Below are 26,979 nucleotides of genomic sequence, written 5' to 3' on the forward strand. Positions count from 1 at the left end.
ATTCTACTTGTCCTGCTTTTCAATCATCCAGGATTGTGAAGGTTAAAAATGAGCTGTACATTATAATCAAGTGTCCCTAACTGTAGGGAACAAATATATGGTATCTTGGAACTAATTGCTGCCTAAGGCACAGGACGTAGAGTCTACCATGAGTGCCATTCCAACTTTAGGAGAAGAATGTGAAAATACTTTAAATCCCCGTGAATTAAACTTTTTGATTATCATTTGACTGCAAAATAGGACCCAGTTAAGCATTCAGAGTTCATTCAAGTCCCCACCAAACTGAAGTATGTCCTTTTCTTTAAGAGATACAATCTAGCTGCCCTCTCATTATATCTATGGTATCCTCCTCTTCTAAATTGGAGGGCCCCCTTCTGTATTCAAGTGATAACGGAGTAATGAGGTACACCTCAGTCCCTTCTCACCAACACCAGAATTTAAACCTTCAGACCAGGTTTGTTCTTCAAAATAGACCTCCATTACCATGAAACTACACACTTGTGCAAAGAGATTATCAGTAATCAAGACTTTGGCAACTGGCTTCACAAACATTTTATAATCCTCAAAAAAATAACCAGGGTTATTATTTTATAGTCACAGCCAATACACTCAGGTTTTGTTTGATTTATTTATCTTTTTAATTTATTTTTTATTTATTTTCAGCATAACAATATTCATTATTTTTGCACCACACCCAGTGCTCCATGCAATCCGTGCCCTCTATAATACCCACCACCTGGTACCCCAACCTCCCACCCACCCACCACCTCAAACCCCTCAGATTGTTTTTCAGAGTCCATAGTCTCTCATGGTTCACCTCCCCTTCCAATTTCCCCCAACTCTTCTTAACTTTTTGTCTAGTATAATCCCAACTCAAAGCCAAAAAATATTTTCCATATCCTGAACATTTCCAAATAAATATACCTTATCTTACTCTATATCCATATATGATATTCTGTTACATAAAACAGAAAATTTATAGTCTCATTTTTTATATTTTCCTTTGTAGAGGCTTGTTTAGAGAGTTCCACTCCCAAAGTTTTTAAGGACATTTTGCGCGTTGTTGCCATGTAACAAGAGAAAGAAGGCAGAAAAACACAAAGCTAAAGGATAGGCACTGTAAAATAATAGATTATAGGAGGTAAAATAGGGAATTCATAGCAATGACATCTAATTTGTTTACTTTTACAAGTGACAAAATGGAGCCCAGAGAAGTTCAATGACTTTCCCCAAATAAGATAATTGGTGAATGAAAGAGAAAGGACTAGGACCTACGTATCAGAAAAAAAACTAGCATTTCAATCTTGTTACACATGAACACAATAAGAAAATATCCCCTGGTTTATAAATGTGGAATTTATAACTGAGGCTTTGTCATATATTGGAAGAAACATGGAGCTGACAGTCAGAAGGACATTTCTCATCTCTATTTACCCACTTAGTAAATGTGTGGCCCCAAAAATGTACTTCATTTTTCTATGTCTTAGTCTCCTAATCTGTGGAATGGAGGAGACAGTTACCACATCAGAGTTATGAGTGATGAATAAATTAGGTAAAATACATAAGGGACAAATCGCAGTGCCATGCACAATGCAGATGCTCAGAGTTCTCTGGTTTCTCTAGTAGGCAAAAAACTTTAAAAAAAAAAAAAAAGTATACACCTGAAATCCTGTTATGGACCAGGGTGGGGCCTGCCTAAAAGAAGCCCTCCCTCTCAAAAAGACACTCCGTATTCTCCAGGTGTGGAATCAGCATTTGTACTATCCTTAGAGCGAGTGTCCCTAAGTTGTGTGCGCTAGGTGCCTCATTTAACTCACCTACCTCATCTTCATCCTGGCCGTGGTTGAGAGGAACACTAATAGCAATAATGGTTAAAATTAACTGAGCACTCACTATGTGCTAGTCATTATGCTAAGACTGTTACATGTGTTATCTATTTAATTCTTCCCTACCACCATGTAGAATAGGTAGTACTATTATGTTCTGTTTAGAGATAAAACAGTTATTGGCAGAGTTATGGTGACGAACTGTGTGTATTTAAAATCCACATTATTAACAATTTATGGATAGCATCATTTTGTTATGAAAATGAAGTTGAAAGAAGATAAGTGACTTAAATATAACTGCAACTCAGTGACCTGAACCTCAATGCAAATATCTCTCAAACAGACCAGCTCTTTATGCTTTGTTCTCCTGTAACATCTTGCCTTTCCAGGACTCAATGGGAAACCTCTGAAATTAACTGGAAAGTGAAACAACAGGAAAGGGCTCGATTATTTTCTTAGTGTGTCATCTGTATCATGTACATATGATAAATAATGCAGCAATCTTTTGTATTGATGACTGTAGGCTGAAATGTGTACCTTATGCTAAGACAACTAAGCAAGGGGTCACGTGAATTAGCTGGTTCCTGAGATGGTGTAGGTTTCAGGCAGAAGTATTGGCATTGCAATTTGGGAAGGTGAAATAAGAACAAACATAGCATTTATATAATTTCTACTATATGGGATAAAAATTATATTTCATCTCCTGTATTCTTAATAACCACCATTCCAGGTAGCTAGAATTATTGCCATTAAACAGATAAAGACTGTAAGATTCATAGGTTAAGTAACTTGCCGCAAGTCTCCAAGCTTGTAAGTGACAGAGGAGGGACTAAAAATCTATACTGTCCCTTAGGCCCAAGATCTTACCAAATAATCTGCAGCCTCCTTGGCTTTGAATCTAATTATTCAGGGCACTGGAATTTACCTAGAGATGGTCAGGACAGTGAAGAATGCCCACCAGTGCACTCTCTCTCTCTCTCTTTTTTTAAGATTTCATTTATTTATTTGAGAGAGAGAGGGAGAGAGAACACAAGTAGGGGTAGCAGCACAGGGAGAGGGAGAAGCAGGCTCCCTGCTGAGCATGGAGTCCATCCAGTGTGGAACCCCTGTATCATGACCTGAGCTGAAAGCATGCTTAATCAATTGAGCCACCCAGGTGCCCCCATCAGTGGATTTTTAGACACTTGCTGTATTGTCTTAGAAGTCAAAAATTTATAAATAATAATGGAGATAAATGGAAATTTATAAATACTAAGAGGCAGAAATTTCACAGAGGAATACTACTGGCAATAAAATGTGAAAAACTTTAACTACAGTTAATTATAGAAATGAAAATAAAACAGACTATTTCAGAATATTATAGATATAATTTCAGAACATTATGGATATATGATCCCATTTCAGCAAAGGAATATAAAATTATATGTGTATCTGTATAACCCTTTGATATATTTAAGTTAATAAATAATTAGCAAGGAAAAAATTCTGGGAAGATACATAACCTACTAGTAATAGTGGTTTTATGGAGTAAAGGGTTGTGAGATAAGAGACAGAAGTTAAATTTTACCTTCAAATAATGTATTGCTATATTGTTTCATATTATTTCAAGAAACACATACTGATCTCATAATGTGAAAAGTAGTTGTATTGATACTTTCAACACAGAAAACAGCTGACTTTAAAATGAATCAAAAACTGATCATGAAAAATATATGTATTGATATTGAAAGGTGTTCACAGTATACTTTACAATGGGAAAAATTCTAATTATAAACTCTACAGTAAGGTCCTATTACTTGAAAATAAACCAGTATATGTGTAAAGTAAGTTAAAATATATAACCCCAAATATTTACACACAAACACACACATCTCTTTTTTATGTTTTAATTTCAGTTAGTTAACATACAGTGTTATATTAGTTTCAGATGTACAATATATTGATTCAATTCCATATGACTCCCAGTGCTCATCACAACAAGTGCACTCCTTAATCCCCATCATCTATTTCACCCACTCCACAAACCACCCCCCCTCTGGTAAACATCAGATTGTTCTCTGTAACTAGGAGTCTGTTTCCCAATTAGCCTCTCTCTTTTTTCTCTTTGCTCATTTGTTTTATTTCTTAAATTCCACGTATAAATAAAATCATATAGTATTTGTCTTTCTCTGACTGACTTACTTCACTTAGCATAGTACTCTCAAACTCCACCCACATCATTACAAATGGCAAGATTTCATTTTTTTAAAAGATTTTATTTATATATTTGACAGAGAGAGAGAGAGAGAGATCACAAGTAGGCAGAGAGGGAGGCAAAGAGAGAAGGGGAAGCAGGCTCTCCGCCAAGTAGAGAGCCCAACGCGGGGCTCGATCCCAGGACCCTGAGATCATGACCTGAGCTGAAGGCAGAGGCTTAACCCACTGAGCCACCCAGGCGCCCCAAGATTTCCTGTTTTATGACATATATATGTATATATATCCCACTTCTTCATCCCTTCCTCTATTGATGGACAGTTGGGCTACTTCTGTAATTTGGCTATTATTATAATAATATAATAATTATTATTATAATGCTTCAATAAACATCAGTATTTTGTACCAAGGTAAAAACATGTATCCCTTTGAATTAATTTTTTTGTATTCAGGGGGTAAATACCCAATAGTGTGATTACAGGATCATGTTGTAGTTCTGTTTTTAACATTTTGAGAAAACACCACACTATTTTCCACAGCAGCTGCACCAGTTTGCATTCCCAACAGTGCAGGAGGGATCCTTTTTCTCCTCATCCTCACCAGTGCCTGTTGTTTCCTGTGCTGTTGATTTTAGCCATTCTGACAGATGTGAGGTAATAGCTCATTGTAGTTTTGATTTTTATTTCCCTGATGCTGAGTAATGTTGAACATCTTTTCATGTATCTGTTGGCCATTTGGATGTCTTCTTTGGAGAAATGTCTCTTTGTGTCTTCCACCCATTATTTGCTTTGGGGCTATTGAGTTGTAAAAGTTCTTTATATATTTTAGATACTAGCCCTTTATCAAATATATCATTTGAAAATATCTTCACCCATTCCTTAGGTTGCCTTTTAGTTTTATTTATTATTTCCTTCTCTGTGCAGAAGCTTTTTATTTTGATGTAGTACCAGAAGTTTATTTTTGTTTTTATTTCCTTCATCTCAAGAGACATAGCTAGAGAAGAGTTACAGTTAATGTCAAAGACATTAGGCTCTCTTCTAGGACTTTTATGGATTCAGGTCTCATATTTAAGGTCTTTAATCTATTTAAAGTTTGGTTTTGTGAATGGTGTAAGAAAGTGGTCCCGTTTCATTCTTTTGCATGTAGCTAACTAGTTTTTCTAACACAATTTGTTAAAGACACAGTCTTTTCCCCATTGGATACTCCTTCCTATGTCATCAAAGATTAATTGACCTGTATAATTGTGAGTTTATTTCTGAGGTCTATTCTGTTCCATTAACCTGTGTGTCTATTTTTGTGTCAGTACCACACTGTTTTGATTATAGCTTTGCAATATAACCTGAAGTCTGGAATTGTGGTACCTCCATCTTTGCTTTTCTTTTTCAAAATTGCTTTGACTATTTAAGTCTGTACATCCATACAAATTTTAGGACTTTTTGTTCTAGGTCTGTAAAAAAAAAATGTTGTTAGTATTTTGATAAGTATTGCATTAAATCTATATGCTGCTTTGGGTAATACAGACATTTTAATAATATTCTTCCAATCCATGAGCATGGAATGCCTTCCATTTCAATGTTTTGTGGTTTTCAGACTACAACTTTTTCCTTCTTTGGTTAAGTCTATTCCTGAGTATCTTATTATTTTTGGTTCAACTGTAAATGGGATTTTTTTCTTAATTTCTCTTTCTGCCACTTCATTATTAGTGTATAGAAATGCATCAGATTTCTGCATGTTGATTTTGTATCCTGCGACTTTACTGAATTCATCTATCAGTTCTAGCAGTTTTTTGTGGAGCCTTTCAGATTTTCTATACACAGTATTATATCATGCAAATAGTGAAAGTTTTACTTCTCCTTTGCCAATCTGGATGCCTTTTATTTCTTTTTGTTGTCTGATTGCTGTAGCTAGGACTTCCAGTTGAATAACAGTGGTGAGAGTGGACATCCTTGTCTTGTTCCTGACCATAGGGGAAAGCCCTCAGTTTTTCCCTGTTGAGGATGATGTTGAGTTTTTTATATATGGCCTTTATTCTGTTGAGGTATGTTCCCTCTAGACCTACTTTGTTGAGAGGTTTTTATCATGTATGGATGTTATACTTTGCCAAATGCTTTTTCTACATCTATTGAAATGATCATCCTGTTTTACCCATTCTCTTATTGATGTGATGTATCGTGTTGATTGATTTGCAAATATTGAGCCACTCTTGCATCCCAGGAATAAATCCCACTTAACCATGGTGAATGATTTTTTTCATGTATTGTTGGGGTTTTTTTGGCTAATATTTTATGGAGAATTTTTGCATCCATGTTCATCAGAGATATTTGCTTGTAGTTGTCTGTTTGTGCATGTGTGAGAGATGTCTTTACCTAGTTTTTGTATCCGGGTGATACTGGCCTCATACAATGAATTAAGGAGTTTTCCTTCCTCTTCTATTTTTTTGGAAGAGTTTGAGAAGATTAGGTATTAACTCTTTAAATGCTTGGTGGAATTCACCTGTGAAGATACCTAGTCCTGTACTTTTTTTGTTTGTTGGGATTTTTTTAAAAGATTTTATTTATTTATTTGACAAAGAGAGAAAGAGCACAAGCAGGCGGAGAAGCAGGCAGAGGGAGAGGGAGAAGCAGTCTCCCCTAGGAGAAGGGAGCCCAATGCAGGGCGTGATCCCAGAACTCTTGGATCATGACCTGAGCCAAAAACAGTTGCTTAACAAACTGAGCCACCCACCCAGGGGCCCCTGATGGGATTTTTTTGTTGTTGTTGTTACTGATTTAATCTCCTTGCTGGTAATTGGTCTGTTCAAATTTTCTATTTCTTCCTACTTTAGTTTTGGTAGGTATCTATTTCTAAGAATTTAGCCATTTCTTCTAGGTTGCCTAATTAGTTGGCAATAGCTTTTCATAACGTTCTTTTGTAATTCTATTTCTGTGGTGGTATTCGTTACCTCTCTTTCTTCCTTTTTTAAAAAGATTTTATTTATTTATTTGACAGAGAGAGACACAGTAAGAGAGGGAACACAAGCAGGCTTCCTGGAGAGCAGAGAGTCAGATGTGCAGCTTGATTGCCAACGCTGGGATCATGATGTGAGCTGAAGGCAAATGGCTTATATCTTAACGACGGAGCCACCCAAGCACCCTGTTACCTCTCTTTCATTTGTGATTTTGCTTAAATCCTTTCTCTCTTTTTTTGTTTTGATGAGTCTTGCTAGACTTTACCAGTTTTGTTTATCTTTACAAAGAGCCGGCTCCTGGTTTCCTTGATCTGTTCTATTGTTTTGTTTTGTTTTGTTTTTTAGTTTCCATATCATGTATTTCTGCTTTAATCTTTATTGGTTTCCTTCCTTCTTCTGGTTTTGACTTTTGTTTGTTCTTCTTTTTCTAGCTCCTTTAAGTATAAGATTAGGTTGTTTATTTGATATTTTACTTGCTTCTCAAGGTAGGTTTGTATTGCTATAAACTGCCCTCTTAGAACCAGTTTTCCAGCTTCCCAAAAGTTTTGGACCATTGTGTTTTCATTTTTGTTTGTGTCCTTGTAATTTTTTATTTCTTCTTTGATTTCCTGGTTAACCCATTTACTGTTAAGGAACATGTTATTTAACCTCCCTGTATTTATGGTCTTTCTGGATTTTTTCTTGTGGTTGATTTCTAGTTTCATATCATTGTAGTCAGAAAAGATGCATGGTATGACTTCTACCTTTTCTAATGTGTTGAAGCTTGTTTTATGGTCTAATATGTGATCCATTCTGGAGAATGTTGCATACACACATCTTCTTCTAAGATGGATTCAGGTTGCCTATTCCTTCTCTCTCAAGTCATAGGCAGTTCCTAAGTTCCTTAGCAATATCTTGCTCTAGAATACTTCCAGAAAGCTCTTTCTGGTTGACAGAGCATAAACAGCTTTCTTATTCCCCAAATCCCTGCCCTATGATATTCAAACTACAACCCACATTAATGAAAATGGATATTTTTATTGAAAGGGGAAAAACACGACTTTCTAATAATAAAAATCAACAATATTTTTAAAAAGCAGATATATAATATAATTGCAATCTATGTCAAAAGAGAAATATGGAGGGAAACTCCCTGAAGAGATAAACACACAGTTTCATTTTCTGCTTTCTCCAAAATCTGTCATTCATTCATTCATCCTTCCATTCATCAGGTAGTGTTTTGAGTGTCTCCTGTTTGCCTCCCATGGCCATCATGAATCTTGGCTTCCTGAGCTCATCTTTCCTGAGTTCCAGAAGTATAATAGTCTACACTCCACCAGATATGCCCAGTGTTAGTGTTCGCTTGTACACATGTAACCAGGATCAGACATTGCAGCCCACTAGCATAAACCAGAGTCCAGGAATCCTGGAAGACAGACTTCTAAAGGGAGGAGGCAGTAGTAGAATAGAATCATGCTGGTGTTTTGAGCATTTGAGCTACCTTCTCATTTATGCATTCACTTTTTTTTTTTTTTTTACTTTGAGTACATTTGACACACAATATTACATTATTTCATGAGTACAACATAACAACCAGCAACTCTATATGTTATGCTATGTTCACAATTGTGGCTACCATCTGTGATTTGTGTCCTTCTGACTAGAGCTCACTGCTAAGATGGTGTAGAAAGAGTTAAAGATGAGACAGATCTTGGGAAGTCTCCTTCGTGGTTTCTCTCATGGGCATGAACTGTGGAATTCAGGCACTTTCTACAATTGTGCTGTTAAGTTTCACACACTTTTCCGGACATGCCCAACGGCTGGGAGTGGATTCCACACAGGATTTCCCTGGGGATGAAGCAGGTCATAGAGTATTTCCTGACTGTTATATCTGGCTCATGTCTCAGATTAGCCCAACCCTCTCTTTACTCAGCTAATGCCTTGTTATCCCTCAGGTCCTAGATTAAACATCACTTCCATGGGAAGCCTCCCCAACACACCCAAGCCCAGTTGGGTAATTGTGCTATCTACGCTGCTCCCACAGCACACTGACTTCCCCCGTCATAGCAGCTATAATCCTTCATCATTATTGCTGGCTTCACTATCTACCCTTTAGACTACAAGCCTGAGGAGAGTGAGAGTGATATCTATAGGTTTTTGTTTCTTTACCATTGTAATGTGTTATACCTCTAAGTCTTCATTTCTGTATTTTTATTAATGTTCAAAAGTGATGTGGATTTTTAGTGCTGATTTTTGCTATACTGAAGAATATCCTCACCCATTCATAATTTCATTATAATTTAATTTGATTTAGGTCATACCAAATGAGTTTCCACATGCTATTAAAATTACAGATTATGTTCTTATATTAATGAGAAATTCACAATTTTTGACTGATAGATCTCCATTCCTTACGTTTTATCTCATAACAACAACCCATAAGGAAAAAATAATTTAAAAAATCAAAAGAACACAAATCTTTCATAATCCTACCACACAACTAATGCATTTTTCTTATAATAAATAAGGGTGAGATGCATGACATTGTCAGTTTCTATCTCTAAAGAAGGCATTTCACATTTGTGTTTAGAATAAATCTAGCTAATTAAAAATAGAGCTACCCTATGACCCTGCAACTGAACTACTGGGTATTTACCCCAAAGATATAGATGTAGTGAAAAGGAAGTCCATATGTACCCCAATGTTCATAGCAGCAATGGCCACAATCGCCAAACTGAGGAAAGAGCCAAGAAGCCCTTTAGCAGACAAATGGATAAAGAAGATATGGTCCATATATACAATGGAATATTATGCCTCCACCAGGAAGGATTAATACCCAACTTTTGTATCAACATGGACAGAAGTGGAGGAGATTATGCTAAGTGAAATAAGTCAAGCAGAGTCAATTACCATACAGTTTCACTTACTTGTGGATCATAAGGAATAACACGGAGGACATTGGAGATGGAGAGAAGTGAGTTGGGGGAAATCAGAGGGGGAGACAAACCATGAGAGACTGTGGACTCAGAGAAACAAACTGAGGGTTTTGGAGGGGAGGGGATGGGGGGTTAGGTGAGTCTGGTGGTGGCTATTAAGTAGGGCACATATTGCATGGAGCACTGGGTGTGGTACATAAACAATGAATCTAGGAACACTGAAAAAATAAAATTTAATTAATTAAAAAAACAAAAACAAGAAGAATAGATATAGCTTATTTATGAATTTGTCCTTCTTGTGCACCTGAAACCCATATAGGTACTTTTTAGGTTTTTATGAGCAGAACTTGGTGACTAATTTGATGTGTGTACACAAGACTGTTCATGTGTGTTTGTGTGTTTCTAGAATACTTATCTGTGTTTCTGTATATCCCTTAATTGATAGATATCCTTTGTTTTCTTTCTATATTTCAATAAATATACGTTTGTGGTAAAGACAAAACTTAGGAATTTAAGTTGATGAATTTTATTGTTTCCAGGCTCTTGTGCACATCCTTAACTATTTCCTTAGGGTACATTTCAAGACATGGAATTGCTGCCTCAAATGGTATACACATACTTAATTTAATTCCCCACCTGCCACCCAGAAAAGTTGTACCAATTTAAAGTCCATAAACTGGAATTAAGTGAAAAAAAGCCTCAGGGAAGTAAGGAGCATGGCTCGCCTGATGTTCTGTTAGAAAATGTAGGCCTTAGATTCCACTGAACAGCAGCTTTAAGGTCACAGTAGCAGTAAATACACCTCAAAGTGATCAGTAGTGAATAACAATATTAAACATAAGCACATCGTGTAACAGCATGGGGTTAAATTATGGAAAGAGCACAAGACTTGAAGCCAGTCATCTTGGATTACAGTGGCAATTTGATAAAGAAGATATAAAACTGTTTTTAAAATCCTTGTATTATAGTTAGTATGAGACAAATTGTACCCTCAGGCCAACATCATATTTAACCAGAGTTAATTCAAGTTCTCATTGAACCAATGTGTGGGTCAAATGCTCTCCTACTTTATCTCCTCAGCAGGAGACTGTTCTGTCCACTGATCACAAGGATCTTCATTTTTTTTAAGACTTTATTTATTTATTTGACAGAGAGAGATCACAAGTAGGCAGAGAGGCAGGCAGAGAGAGAGGGGGAAGCAGGCTCCAAGCTGAGCAGAGAGCCCGATGCGGGGCTCGATCCCAGGACCCTGGGATCATGAGCTGAGCCGAAGGCAGAGGCTTCAACCCACTGAGCCACCCAGGTGCCCCTCACAAGGATCTTCTGAAAGAAGCACATGGCTCTGTTTTATTATCTGAGTATTCATTGCCAAACATTCCCTGATAAAGAGAAAGATGTTTGGATTTTGAAAGATATTTCAGATGCCTGTTCTGAAGGCTTAGCACCTGTTTTGAAATGTAAAAGTTGGTACTTTCATTTTTGATGTCTAAGAGATAGAAGGGCTCAAACAAATGACTGGGACAGAGATTGTTGATTTTGGCGCTGGACTGATCTGGCTTGGTCCCCAAGTGAAACTTCTGAATAGTAAAAGGTTTATATAAGGGCCAGATGACTGAGGCAGAAATCAATTAAGCAACTCCAGACATTCTGCTTTAGACCCTGAAAAGAGGGAGCCATTACTTTTCCTACTTGAACATAAGCTCTTCTTTCTTTTTCAGCAGATATAGTCCGGCACAGCAGAGTCCTTCTGAACACAGTACTACTCAGCCAGATGCTATAGGAAGAGGCCTGAAAAATCAAGTTTATTTCATTGTATTACATGACAATGTGCAAGAGGTAGACAAAGACATTACATAATACTGTTTGCTTATCAGGGCTAGACTTTCACATTTTACTTCAGACACTCCTAAAATAATTGAAATTTTTACAATTACCATCAACATTTTTTTCATACTTTACCATATATTACTTTTTGTGATTTGGAATTAAAAATAAGGTTTTTAAATGGCCAAGTTAAAAAATAAGAGGGAAAATAAGAAAAAAAAAAGGATTGTCATGATAAACTGGGTTTTACACCAGGCTTCTCTGACCTTTTTTCAAGTAAAATTTCAGCGTTCGACAAAACGCCATTTTCTACTCTTTCATGTTTTATGTTTTTCCATAGGCACTCACTATAAGGCTATCTATATTTATAGTATTCTGAATAAGTGAATTACGAACCGGTTATTCTTATTACATAAAGATCTTACAGTAGAGATTCCTTTGAAAGAGAATCAAACTCCTAATATTTAAACTACTATTCAGAGTTATTGCCCATTATTCTAATGTTAAAAGGGCAGAGGCATGAAAAATAAAGGTTTATGGAATGTCCATTGAAATAATACATCAGAGGATTAAAAAGAATAAGTGGATTTACACTTTCCTTATTTTTGGTTGAGGAAAAAGAAACTAGAAGGAGTTCAGTGTCTTGTTGATGACAGAATTGATTTATGGATGAGAAAGGACTACATATCAGAAACAGAAATCAGCAGTGATTCTGAAAAACAGACATGTATTTTCTACCATCCCTGTGATAGACATACAACTTGCCTTCAATTGCCCACCACCACAATTATACCCTTATACATATTCTCTTAATTAGCTATATAAAAAAGGACTCTGAGATATATATCCAGGACCAGAATTGGTGGGTCATTGAGCATGCATACCTTTGCTATAACTAAGCACTTTAATATCAATCTCCAGAACCTCTTCCAGCAATGTGGCAGGTCCCCATAACCCCCAGAAACACTTGGCATTATCCACCATTCTAATTTTTGCTTGTCTATGAGATAAAAGATATTTCATTTTTGTTTAATTAGAAATTACTAAAGAATTTGAGTGCCAAATACTTAAAATACACACAGTGTAATTTGATTAAACTTCTGGGTTTTTAAAAATCCTTTTTTTAATTATTACTTTTTTATTATGTTATGTTAGTCACCATACAGTACATCATTAGTTTTTGATGTAGTGTTCCTTGATTCATTGTTTGCATATAACACCCAGTGCTCCATGCAATCTGTGCTCTCCTTAAACTGTATATTAGTTTTTGTTCAAGTACCATGGAGGGTTTTTTTTTTTTACTTCATATTTTATGGTGTGAGAAGAGGATCAAAGTTACATTTTTTAATGAAAAGTTTATCAACTGACCCAACACCACTTCCTGAATAATACATGTTACCACTGGCTATAAAAATACATGTTACCTACTGGTTAGAAATGCCAAGTTTATCACATTTTAAAATCTTTTGGGGACTGAGTTTTATTCAGTTCTATTTCATTATATCTCAGATTTTTCCACCAGTCTCACCCTGTTTTAATATTATTGCTCCATAGAACATTCTAATAGCTAAAAAGTAACATTTCCCCCATTACTAGCTCTCTGGAAAGTCAAGCATAACAACAACAACAACAACACAACAATAAATGTAACTAATATTTATTGACCATTTGCAATGTATCTAACACTTTACTCATGTTATTATGCTTAATTCTTGACTACACATAGTGGTGTAGATAGAGTTCTTATCCCCATTTGAAAGGTGAGAAACTCGAGGTACAGAAGATTCAACTAGTTTGATGTGGAACCTTGTGTTAAACCCAGGTCTTATCATAGCAAGCCTATACTCCTACTCACTGTTATATTAAAATGAATTGTATGAAATTTTCAATATTAGAGCATTTCTGGCCAAAATAATATCAATTTCTTATTGCCCAATCTAATATACAGCATTTCATATTTTGGAAATGAGGCCATCCCAGAGGAAGAAACATGCCCATCTAAAAAATAGTTGGTAAGAGGTCTACTATCTGGATCCCTGATCTTCTATCTCTAGTCTTCTGATGAGCAGAGTCATTATCGTCCTTTATTTCTTGGACTCAGTAGGAAACTATTTCTCTAATGATCCACAAGAAGGTAATAGAAGAGAAAGGAAAGCACACGAAATTAAAGGAAACAGCATAATGGTTATTTTCCCTTCTCCCATATTTATCAGGTGATCCATCCTACAACTCAGAAATAACACTGAAGCTCACAGATTATTAAAAGTGTATTTACAGGGGCACCTGGGTGGCTCAGTGGTTAAGCCGCTGCCTTCGGCTCAGGTCATGATCTCAGGGTCCTGGGATCGAGTCCCGCATCGGGCTCTCTGCTCAGCAGGGAGCCTGCTTCCTCCTCTCTCTCTCTCTCTCTGCCTGCCTCTCTGCCTACTTGTGATTTCTCTCTGTCAAATAAATAAATAAGATCTTTTAAAAAAAGTGTATTTACATTTTCATATGTTGCTGTCAACATCTTTAAATATTCTCTATAATAAATTTATTATTTAATTTGTATGAAAAATGTATCTTTAATGGGAAAAACAAGGCAAGGAGACAGAAGTAATTGTTGTTCAAAGTTTACTGTGTTCTAGACAATACTAAAGGTGTTACAGTTTTTACCTTGCATTAGCTTTGTGAGTGTACAATGTATTACATCTACTAAAAATACCATTTTTCACAACAAAATGTGAAACAAAACAAATGAAATACACTTTTTTAAAAAGATTTTATTTATTTACTTTAGAGAGAGAGGGAAAGAGAGAGAGAATGAGCAGGGGGAGGTGCAGAGGGAGAGGGAGAGAGAAAATCTGAAGCAGCTCCACACTGAGCCCAATGCAGGGCTTGGTCCCAGGACCTTGAGATCATGACCTGAGCTGAAACTAAGAGTCAGACGTTCAACCAACTGAGCCACTCAGGCACCCCCAATTTCCTTTATTTATAAAAAGCATTTTATTAAATAGCTTGTATGGAATTATCCCAATTTTGTTTTCAATCACATAATTTTTAAAAGGAGATTTTTTAAAGTTTTATTCTCTAACTGATGACTAACAAATACAAATTTATTTTTTTCTCTCTTTCTTTTACTCATTCAACAAATATTTACTGTACACATAGTAAGTGCAAGGCACTACCAGACCAAATCGTATCTGCATCACAGGCCTTTTCTTTAGAGTTCCAAGCCTTATTATCCAACTATAGCATAATATGTATTTACATGTATGATCAAGCATGGATGCTTTATCAAGCTAATTCAAATTACACAATCCTTGAACCCCAAAAGCTTACCATCTAAATAGAAGTCTATATGATATTACCATCTAAATAGAAGTCTATATAGTATTAACATGGGGAGAGCATAGGGTTTAAATAGGCAAACATAGGTTAAAATCCTGTTCTGCCACTCATTTAAGGTGTGTAAACTTGGAAAGTTTACTTAGCATCTCCAAGACATAACTTCCTGGTCTGTACAAAGGGATTTTTATCCAGGTTTCAAAGGAACCATATGGAAGGTAGTGCACTCAACCATTCTGTCTGAAAATTTAACACATTATTTTTTCCCACTCTATCTCTTCTCTTTTTTAGCAAATATAACTCTGCCCTGAACTCAATAACATAACTATATCATAGAGAACATTCAGAAATGTGACAACAAAAAGAAAGTTAAACACCTGTTTATATCATGAATGTGATCCAACATCATTTCTGTATAATGGAGCACATTGGCTGATAAAGTTCAATCATTGTGCTTTTCCTAACCCACTTGGACCTTTTAGATTGATATGATAAATACACATGGCTTGGAAGATTCTATATTTCTTGAGCCTCAGAATATTAAGATATAGTAGAAACGGCATGCATAATGATGAATCTGCAGGCAGGAGACAAGAACAAGAGTCAGGAATGCTGTGTGGGTCCCAGTTCCTAGTGATACATGATAAAAAGACAAAGCACCCACAAGCATTCAGAAATGTTGTGGAGATCAATGAGATACCCATTTTTGCAAGCACTCGGATTCCTCAGAAGGGAAGTAAGAAGTTCTTTCATGTACAAGGAATCAATTTGACTAGAATTATATGTAGGAAAATTAGGCCTTTAGAGAATTGTCACCCAATATATGTCTTTTACTAATTATTTATCTTCTATAATTTTCTTTTAAAGATCTTATTTATTTAAGTGATCTCTACACCCAATGTGGGGTTCAAATCCATGACCACAAGATCAAGAATCACATGGTCTACCTACTGAGCCAGCCAGGTGCCCCTAATTTTATCTTTTAAATGCCCAAGGTACCTGGTAGAATTCAGAGGCCACCCCAAAACACATGAAGACTGCCCATTAGGGAACAAGCTGAGGGAACTCTCACTATGATTACTTCTTTATATTGTCTGTTCATTTAATTATTCCAGCCAGCCTTGAGATAGAGATTGTTCTGAAAGAGGGATTGCTCTGAGACAGCAGTGTTCTATAAACACACACACACACACACACACACACACACACACACACACAAACATGTCGTTTGTATCTCTGCCCCTACCTACAATTTTCTGCATGCCTCTCTGCAGTTTCATTGCTGTCCTCTTGTTGGGGATTCTCTTTTATCTCTAAATCTGGACCTTTATCAAATAATTTAAGCTCACTTTTATGTGATTATAATAAAATCAAACCTGAACTGAGTTAAGGGTATGTTGACCCTGACACCTCCACCTCTGCTAATGGGGAATGGATGTACTGAATGTTAATGAATGTTATTTTGACTATCTGGGACAACTATACATCCTACTCTAGAGATGCAGTCATGACAGCAAGGTGTCCAAACAACTAATATTCAGAATCCTTTCTATTAAAATATGGTACTTTTTTTTCTTATTCTAAGGGATTTTTTCTTCTCTTCTCTCTTACTTCTGCTGTGTAACAAATTGAATTTTAGCAGGAGTATGTACAGTCTTTTTCATTGGATTCTATAGTAAAGGTCTGTTGATGATTATGGAATACTGCAGCACCCCCTGGATGTTGATCGACTTCTTTCTTTCAAAATGAAAGAAGTCAGTCCAGGATAGGGAATAATTGGAGAAAAGGAGGCCATTTCTTTCTTTGTGTTTCAAAACCATGGAACCATTCTTACCACGCTCCAAAAAAAAAAAAAAAAAAAAAAAAAACAGTCACACGGTATCATATGCAGACATTAGGCTCTTAAACTCATTAACTCATTAGCATCCGTAAGCAAACTCCCTGTCTTTTAGAATTTTGAAATATAATCTGAAGCTTGTGTCTCTTTTCTGAGAGGTCCCCATATAGGAGATACACTTTCATGAGGTGGTTCAGAGAGTTACAGTTTGTCAGATCTTGAGAGCATAATATGTATTTACATGTATGACAAGCATGGATGCTTTACAAAGCTAATTCAAATTATACAATCTTTGAACTCTGAAAGCTTACCATCTAAATAGAATGTAATAGAATGTATGGTATTCACAAATGTATACATAGTCTTTCCCTTATTCAACCAATCCAAATGTAGACAGTATTTGGTTATCTACTGATCCATAACAAGTCACCCCAAAGATAGAGGCTTAAAATATCAACAATTTATTACTATGGTTTGTAAAGATGCTATGGTTTGGCTAGGATGTTCTTTGGTTTTAGATGGTCTCAACTGGAGTTCTGGAATGGTCAAAAGTTCAAAAAGACCCTCAGTTGTTCATACTAAAGGTTGATGCATGCTACTAACTGGAAGCTCAGTTGAAGCTGGCAGCAAGGAGACTTTCAGATTTATATAATTAAGAGAGTGGCTTATACATTTAGTAGTCATGCACTGTTTCTGATCCAAATTTATTTATGCTGAACTTTGTACATAAGCAAAATATCAACACATTCTATAAGACAAAAATCATCATGAATACATTTAAAAGCCATAAAAAATCTTGAAAGATTTGTGAAGTTATTATATAATTTGTGAAGTTATTATTATAAAAGTGGTCAATATTCTTAATATATAAAAAGCACTTACACACCAACAGAAAAATAGGGTAAGGATATGAACATTTTTGTGGGTGTGCATATATACATAGATGTTAGTATAATAAAAGCAAATAAATTATTAAAGAATTTTTAAATCAAAGGATATCTTCAGAAGAAGGGAAATACAAAAAAGTTCACCTTATGCATGTCTGCATTATTTAAATTTTTTACAACTATGTAGTTCTTTCACATGTCTTAAAGAGTTCTGAAAATGACTGGGGATTCTAGAAATATTTCCTTTACCAAAAAATCTTCCAGATATGTCTTCATACAGGCTTAGAGCAATGATCCTTCCTCTCACCCCTTCTTTCCCTCTTTGGTCTAAGATATTTAAGCTTCATTTCAGGCTCTGATCAAGAGCTGAAATTCTGCTGTTTTATAAAATTCCTCCAATAAATAAATATAATTTTTACAAGAAGGAAAAAATATGGCAGGTATGAATTTTCAAGACATAGCAAAGCACAGAAGTACAAGAAGTGTTATTTGGTATACTTTTCTACACTGTAACTGAATCTAATCTCTATTTTGAGCCCCAATTCTTTTGTAAGAAGTATACAGTCTCTAATTCAGTGTAAATTCAGTTCTTCTTATCTTTGTTTGTGAATGTATGATAAATCCAATTAATTTATGTCTCCACTTCCCATCATATGATATTTAAATTTTCAGAGCTTATGTAGTGTCTTGATCTTTACTGTCCTTGGTGACATCCCCTAAGATATTTGAATTTGAATTCCCATCTAAACCTATATGGTTCGTGTTGCGATTCTGCAACATCTCATCCTGACCTTGAGACTGGCTTAGGACCACAACCACTCTTGCTCAGCTAACTTTTTTCCCTTGCTGTGAACACAGAAAGATTGGACTGTGTGGCACAACTCTGAGGGATATGGTAAACTGAGTGGATCTACCTTGGGCCTTCTCTGACCCTCATATGAAAGGAAGCCATTCCTATTATACTATAATCCACATTATAGTGACAACTAGAATTCCTGTGAGGCTATAGTTTCTCAGATATCCAAATAGGGAGAGGGAAATATCATAAGTTAAAATATATATCGGACTATATTTCATCTTGCCACACTGACTACCCCTAGGAAATCTTTTTCCCTTACAAAGAAAATATATTTCTGTAGGTATCACCCCTCAAAGAAAGTAAGAATAAAGTTGCTGTATGAAATTTATCTACAATAGTAATTTGCATATACAAACCAACAAATAGGTGTTATCATCTTCAGAGTCCCCTTTTGTGAGGTGGATAAGGATAGATACTGGTTATATACCGCCCAACATCATTTAAGGGTGGTTACTTGTTCTTCCATGCCTAATTGCTGCTAGACAAATTATTCTTACTTATTCACACCCATTCATGATTCAATGATGTAGTATAAGTCCCCCACCTATGGGACTTAAATTCCAGCCTCAATTTATTTATGTCACACTGAATTGATTGAGAAAACCCTAAGATGACTGAGGTCATGACCTTCAGCTGGCAAGATTGTTTTTTTGTTTTTTGGTTTTTTTGCAATAGGTAGAGTGAGGTTCAAAATGCGTACGAAGATTAGTTATATAAAAACAGAGATTTCTTTACCAGCTGAGTTTTATATCCTGGAAATTTGTAACCACTAAAAATCAAATAGAAGTTATTTCTAAAGAGATGATGAAACAGTTTGTATAGTATGATCTCAAACAGTTTAAAAATGGATATACATAGAAAAAAATTAGATGGACATACATTTGATTTTACTGCTGGTGACTCTCAAAATCTATAATTCATCCAAAAATTCATTAACTTAAGAAATACCTATTGGATATTATTATGTGCCAGGCAGGGGGAATCCAATTCCATAACTTCATCCCATAACTTACTTCTCCTAAATTCCAAACTCCTATAGCAAACTCCCTACTACACAGGCCCATTTGAAGAAGATAAATACTACTAACCAACTGAATGTCTATGACTCCATTTGAACTATACCAAACAAGTTTAGATCAACTTTGGCCCTGCATTTGGAGCACTGGGTTTTGTACATAAACAGTGAATCTTGGAGCACTGCATCAAAAACTAATGATGTATTTTTACGGTGACTAACATAACACAATAAAAATAACAAAAATAAAAGTTTACCCTAAAGGGAAAGCCATATGGCAGTGTGAAGAGAGCTTAGTCCTTTAAGTCAGGCACAATTGGGTTAAAACACCTCCTCTGCTTTTTATTGACTGTGTAAACTTGGAAAATGTAACTAATTTCTCTGAGCTTCACAGCACATACTTAATGAAAAAGTGAATAATTAAAGAGATACTGGTGTCTACTGTGCATTTTTGAGCATAGAGAAAAAGTAGGTAAAATGCTTAACAGAATTTCTGGCCCATACTAGGTACTCAGCAGAAGTTTACTTCTCATCCCATTCCCTCTATTCTATAGCAGAGATAGTATTTCCATAAATGCAGTTGAACAACTATATTTTTAAAAGCATTTGGAATGGCTATGAAAGGAAAACCACAGACATTTACATTATGTAGGAAACAGTACATTATTTGCTATATTTAACCAAACCACATGAAATTGCTGATGTTCAGTCATTTTTGACCTACAAAAACAGTAATTTCATATCTTTCAATCTAATAGAATTATTTGTGTGTTGAGTTCAATTAGGAGAAGAATATTCATTCTTTTTCCTTTGAATTTCCCACCTCTCCCTTTTCTATATCTAAAGGTAAACATTGGGAAAGTCCAAAATATGGTTGACATTCTTATCCTTTTAGCCCCAGAAAGACTATAGGAGCACAAAGCTACAGTGATAAATCTGCTGGCAGGATGCTAGAGAGAGGGTCAGAAGAGCTGCCTGGTTTCCAGGACTGGAAATACCCTGAGGATAGGACCCTCAGTGAGTCACTTCTCTTCTTTCAGCCTGGATTGATCACCAAGATGAAATTGGGAAGCCTACCTAACTATCCTGGAGTGCTGTGGAAATCCTTAAGACCCAAGCTGGACAAACACTCTGGGTTTTCAGCTGGGAAGATCTGTTATGGCCAAGGAATTATTTTAACAGAAATGAATTTGTATGAATAGCAAAACACTGCATATTGGGCACTCAAATGGAAATTATTTATGAAATGTCAACAAACATTTATAAAACACAAATGAGACTCAGATGGACATGGATGCTGCTCTCTACAGAACTAAGAAAACTCATATGAACTGTACATGTTAGTGTGTTAGCAGATTTCCATATGTCATCTTCTCTAATACTTAAAGTAAGCCTAAGGGGCAACATTTATTATCTCAATTCTTCAGATGAGCATTCTTACATTTCATTAATTGAATATTATAGTAGTACATAAGTGACAGAACCTAGAATTCATAACTGGCCTTTCTATTTCCCCAGTTGGTGCTCTTTCCATTCCAAAACATCGGCATGAGGCTAATTCAAGTTCCTGGAGTGTCTAGCCCTAGCTTCTTAGCCCAATGAAAAGCATGACATGACCATTATCAACACTACCAAGAAATAAAAAACACTGAGTACTGGTGGGTATAAGACACAGCATGCAGAGGTAACAATGAGCAAAATTACAGAATTCAAGAGAACATCTGGCCTGCTCAAGAACTAGAAGTGGACTGCTGGGGCAGACACTGCAGAAAGGAGTTCTTTGGACTAAGATGGTCCTAATCAGTCAAAAGCCAGTTATATATCTCGGGCAACAGTTTAGCACAACTGCAAAGCCAAATTAGTTGTAAAATACATTTCAGACTTAATGTTTTTCACTATCCATTCTACACTCATAAATTAGTTCAAATTTTAAAAAAGCAAGTTTTAACTGAAATAGAGCTAAGTATGGGTCAGATACTTCAATGGGTCTTCATAAATCTACCTAGAACAGATGCCAAAATTTGGAGGAAATAGCTCTGTCTTTATTACTACCCTGTAGCTTACATTGAAGGTTGAATTTTCTCATCAGAATTGTAGAACACGTCCTCCTTGTTCCTCTTCAAATGCCCCTGGTTTAATAATGGGTTGGGTGATGACAGCCCCACCAGCAGTAAGGTATAGGGAGTGGAGGTCCAAAACAAGTTTTTCTGTTTATTTCTATGTTTGTGTGAATATGTGTACATGTGTGTGGATTTCTTTATAGAGCAGTGCTGTACCTTCCTCTTTCTTTGTTGTTGCCAGTCTTGCCAAATTTCTCTTTTGTTCTATAATTCAGAACTTTGTCAAAACAGGTAAGGCAAAATTTAGATGGATACAGCAAATTGTATTTGGCCTGACTTCCTTGTCAGTTATGTATAATGTGTCCTTGATGTCAATCTTGCTGAGTGAGGAATGAACCCACAAAATGTTGATAGATCTTATGGTGACAAGCTAAGACATCTGTCAAAAGGCACATAACATTTTAGAGATATAAATCCAGGAATAAAAGGAAGAGATTTAAGGACAAGATAATGAAGTTTCCAAGCAGTTAATTTGAATTTGGATGCTCTATTCAAGAAAAATAGAGTGTTTACTTTTAGTTTTTTCTTATCCAGAATAGCCCCCATCATTCATTCATTCATTTATTTATTCACTCTTTTATTATCCCCAATGCTGGTACTATCTAGCATTCAGTTCTTTTCACTGGAGTTTCTGCTCATATTTTGTTGATGAATTTAAGTTGCTACAACAGCCCTTGTGTATTGGTACCATTTTTCCTTAACAAATTCAAGGAAAGAATCCAGTATTTAAAATGGTCACTGAGAGAAAGAATCCTTTTCATTTCCTCATTTCTTTTCCAAACTCACTCCTACAAACAAACAACTCCTCTGAACAATCCTGGCAGTCAGAGACATCATTTGCAGATATTAAGCTCCAGACCCACCACCTGTCCCTTCTGTGACTCATAATATAAACACAGACCCTCTGTGTAGCCTGTTTTCTAGAACTTTAAAATATAACTCACAGCTGGTGTCTCCCCTTCTGAGAGGCCCCTGTGTATAAGAGGCCCTTTCATGGAGTGAGCCAGAAAGCTCAAGGTCCAGCAAAGCCTTGCATAAATTTTCAATCTTAAGAGCCTTCACAAACTTATGTTTTTCTCTAAGTGTACTAGTATAATCTGAAACACCATCTCTCCCAGATAACTACAAAGTCCTAAGGTACATCCCCATCATTCACTTCAAGCTTCTGTCACAAAGATCCTGTCCCTTCTCATCCTCATCAAGAAGCAGTTTTGCTTGTTTCTGTCCTAGATATTTGTATTCTGTTAGAGTCCTCAGGTCTCAGTCATCCATATCTGTGAGTCTGATGCTGCTTGCCACAATGACAGAATGTCCACGTCCAATTGCTTCTCATCCAGATTTGATATGATGTATTTTTTGCTTACTTTTAAAAATATTCTTTAGAGCTCTTTACTCAGGCCTGTGGTGCTGGCAGGATGGGCAAGAGTCCTGGTCTTAGTACTTCCAGAAAGCTCCGTAGCTGCTGACGAGATCAAAAATGGCATCATAAACAATACAAGAAAGCCCTTTTGAGCACAGTTCTGAAGATCAACACTTTTGGAGGCGCTGCCTATGCAAAGGAAATTGTGCTGGAAAAAATAGGGGTAGAAGCCAAAACTCGAATTCTGCCATCAAGAAGTGTGTCAGGGTCTACATGATCAAGAATGGCAAAAAAAAAAAAAAAAAAAAAAAAAAAATCACAGCCTTTGTACCCAATGATGGTTGTTTGAATCTTATTGAGGAAAAGAATGAGGTTCTGGTTGCTGGATTTGGTCACAAAGATCATACTGTTGGTGACATTCCTGGAGTTCATTTAGGGTAATTAAAGTAGCTAATGTCTCTCTTCTGCCCTTATGCAAAGGCCAAAAGGAAAGACCAAGATCGTAAATTTTGCTGATGAAAACATGATGATAATAAAATTTCACATGCCCAAAAAACAATCAATCAATAAATAAACAAATAAATAAAATATTCTTCAGAAAGAAATAAGGGTTATATTAATCTCTTAAACCTATTATCCCTAAGATGACTAATTCATTGAGAATGAAGATACTAGTCCCTAGGCTTGTATAAACAATTCCAGAAAAATAGAGGATAGGCAAAAAGAACAGAAGACCTAATACAGAATTTCAGCAGGAGTGGACCTGCTGAAAGAATTATATTTGTTGGTTTCTATCTACTTTGACCATCTAGCCTGAGGAATGGCAAACTTCTTTTTAAGTAAAAGGCCAGATAGGGAATATGTTGGTCTTTTGGGGCTATGTAGTTTCTGCCTCAACTACTTAACTATGCTGTTGTAATGTTAAAATATTGTCAGTGTGTTCCAATAAAACTATTTATAAAAACAGAGGGTGGGCTGAATTTGATCCACAGGCCATACTTACAAACCCTGATCTAGCAGATGGTATAGTCCATAAATACATGTAACTGCATATCCAAGCAATCAATGCTCAAATCCTAAATAAGAGTTGAGAAATGTGGCTCTTATTCTTCAATCCAGTGCCTATCATCTCACTGATTCATATTATAAATGGTTCCTTACTATTGGTTAGTAAGTTGATGCTGAGTTTCCATTAGGGTACTTGTAAATCTTGTAAATCAGTATCTCTTGGAAGCTGAAGTTATTATCTTTTCACAAGTTTAGGATACTAAACAATAACGGGGAAAAACAGAAATTTTCATTTCCTAATGCTTGGCGCCACTGCTATAAATAACTCTTCGGTGTAGTAACAACACTCAGAAGTAATATTCCAGATCAGCCACCTGTTTCTGTTGCTACTCTATAATGCAAACACAAATAACCTTTAGATTCACTTTCTAGTTGACAGTAAGTGTGGCTAATATTATGTTAATGTTAGAAAGAACCTCGAATTTTGAATGTCAAAAGAAGAATAAGATAAAATTAAGAGATAATAATGATATAATTTTGTGTTCCATCATTATTCCAAGATTTACCTAATCACACCACTATAATTTTTGCTCTCAAGTTAGGGAATCCCACCTTTAACATTTAAACTGACTAGGTACTATTTACATCATATTTTATAGTTTTCAATTGCTTGTCTTCCTGAAATTGATTTTAATTCAGATTTAGAGGGAAAGGGTTTGCTTTCATAGTCTCCCAAAAAGATGTTACACCTTCTTTATTTTATTCTTAGGCAAACCTTATTTTCATCTTGTGTATTCATTGTCAGTCTGATCATATCGCCCATGTTGGGCGAGATGGATATACAGTTCTCTTACATCACTTTCCTCTAATTTCCTGGAGCTGTGCCAAAGTTCTGGAATGTGAAGTCTTATATAGTATGAGAACATTATTAACGGAGAACCTTCTGGTCTCTGAATCTCCTGCCAAGAAGGTATCTGCAGATACATCTTTATCCCATCTGTTGCTTGGTCATCTGTTAGTGATCAGTGGCCCCACGAGAACTGGAGTTTATCAACCTGAATATATAGTCCTTCACAATAAAGTTCTGCTTACTGTCTCTGTACCAGGCTTCCTCTGATTACCTAGTAGGCTTTCTCACTACAGGCCTGTGTTGATCCACAAGGATGTTGTATAGTATGGGGCTTACTATGGTCATCTTCCCTTGCAGATGCCCTCTCCTTAAAGGCCAGAGATTCACAATATCTTAGATATGTTTGGGTCATTCTACCTCTCCTTTCCGTCTTGAATATTTCTGAAGTTCTGCCACCTCATGAGTCAAATTTATGCCATCCATTCCTTCATTTCCTTCCAAAAATTTCTACATTTTCTGTATGATTTCTGATGTCTGCCGCTTATTACTGCTCTTATTGTGTCTCCCGGACAGTTTGGATTTGGATTTTTCTCAGTAAATGCAAGTGCATTTCAGCCCTGCCACCATAAGATTACTGCTGGTTCCCTTTGGTTGTGGAACTGAAACACAGATCCTTCAGTAATACATGTAGTTATTATCTCCATCTTTAGTCCAGGAGTTAGATAACAATCAACACTGCCAGTAGGTAATTCTTATTCTTATTCTTTCTTATTCTTATTCTTATTCTCATTCTCATTCTCATTCTCATTCTTCTCCTTCTCCTTCTTCAGTAGAGAGAGAGTGCACACTAGTGAGGAATGGAGGGACATAGAGAAAGGGAGAGAAGAATCCTCAGCAGTCTCCATGATCATCATGGAGACCAGTGTGGGTCTCAATCTCACAACCCGAGATGAAATCAAGAGTCAGATGCTTAACCAACTAAGCCACCCAGGTGCCCCAGTAGATTATTTTTCTTAAACTCTCAGGTTGTATGCTTATTTCCAAATTATTTTGGGATTTGGGAAAGCACTCCACTGTAGCTTCCATGTATTTATATTATTGTTCTTATTTTTTATCTATTTTTAAAAAATAACTGATGATAAGCCTATGACCAGTTCCATCAAACTGGTTAAGGAAATGGTTGTACTTTCCTAGTCACAAGAGGCAGAATTTGGGCAAATATTACTCTAATTACTGGGTAGGTTTTCTTATTATAGGTCTCTGTTCAATCCCAAGTCTTTCAAGGCATACTTATTGTCATCCTTAATGCTAGTTTCCCTTGCAGAGGCCCTTTCTCTCAGAGGAAAGCAGGACGTTTTAACAAGGCTGATTTAATGTAGCTGTTATGTCAAGGCTGCTTCAAAATGTCAATGTTGAATGTCAAATGAGTATTTTTGATTACCAAGCTATGTATGCAACAGCCATCCCTGACCCTCACCCTATCCTTGACCCTTTCTTCCAGAGAACAGACAAGCTTTTCTCTTAACATTTTCCACTTTCAACGTCTTGTGGTCAGTAGGTCTCTGTGGGATTGGGGTTATTTTCCAAACCCTCTTTATTCAATCAGCTTCTCACTGGAAAGTCTAACATGATATTTCCCCATCATTCACATCTTAATGAGACCGTTGGCATTTCTCCTGCATCGGATTTACGTAGTCTAGGGGATTTATACTTTACCCTTTTTACATGTTATTATTACCTGAAATTCATACTTTATTCAGACTTTACCTAATTTTACCTAATGCTTCTCTGTTCCAGGATTTCATTTAGGATTCCTACATTCAATTGATGTGTTTCCTGCTAGGCTTCTCTAGATTATGACAGTTTCTCAGACTTGCCCTGTTTTTGATGATCTTAAAGATTTTTTAGGAGTACTGGAGAGACATTTTGTAAAACAAATCTGCATTGGGATTTCTTTTTTTTATCATTAAGCTGGAGTTATGGGTTTTGGGGAGAGGAGCCATGAAGGTAA

The 26,979-nt window shown here is 36.1% G+C and overlaps 1 pseudogene; it reads left to right on the top strand.

The window, feature by feature from the left end:
* The first annotated feature begins 23,165 nt into the window (after positions 1 to 23,165).
* Positions 23,166 to 23,616, top strand: LOC132007484 (small ribosomal subunit protein uS12-like; annotated as a pseudogene).
* The last annotated feature ends 3,363 nt before the right edge of the window (positions 23,617 to 26,979 follow it).

This window comes from Mustela nigripes, chromosome X (genome assembly GCF_022355385.1).
Source record: "Mustela nigripes isolate SB6536 chromosome X, MUSNIG.SB6536, whole genome shotgun sequence".
Classification (NCBI taxonomy): Eukaryota; Metazoa; Chordata; class Mammalia; order Carnivora; family Mustelidae; genus Mustela; species Mustela nigripes.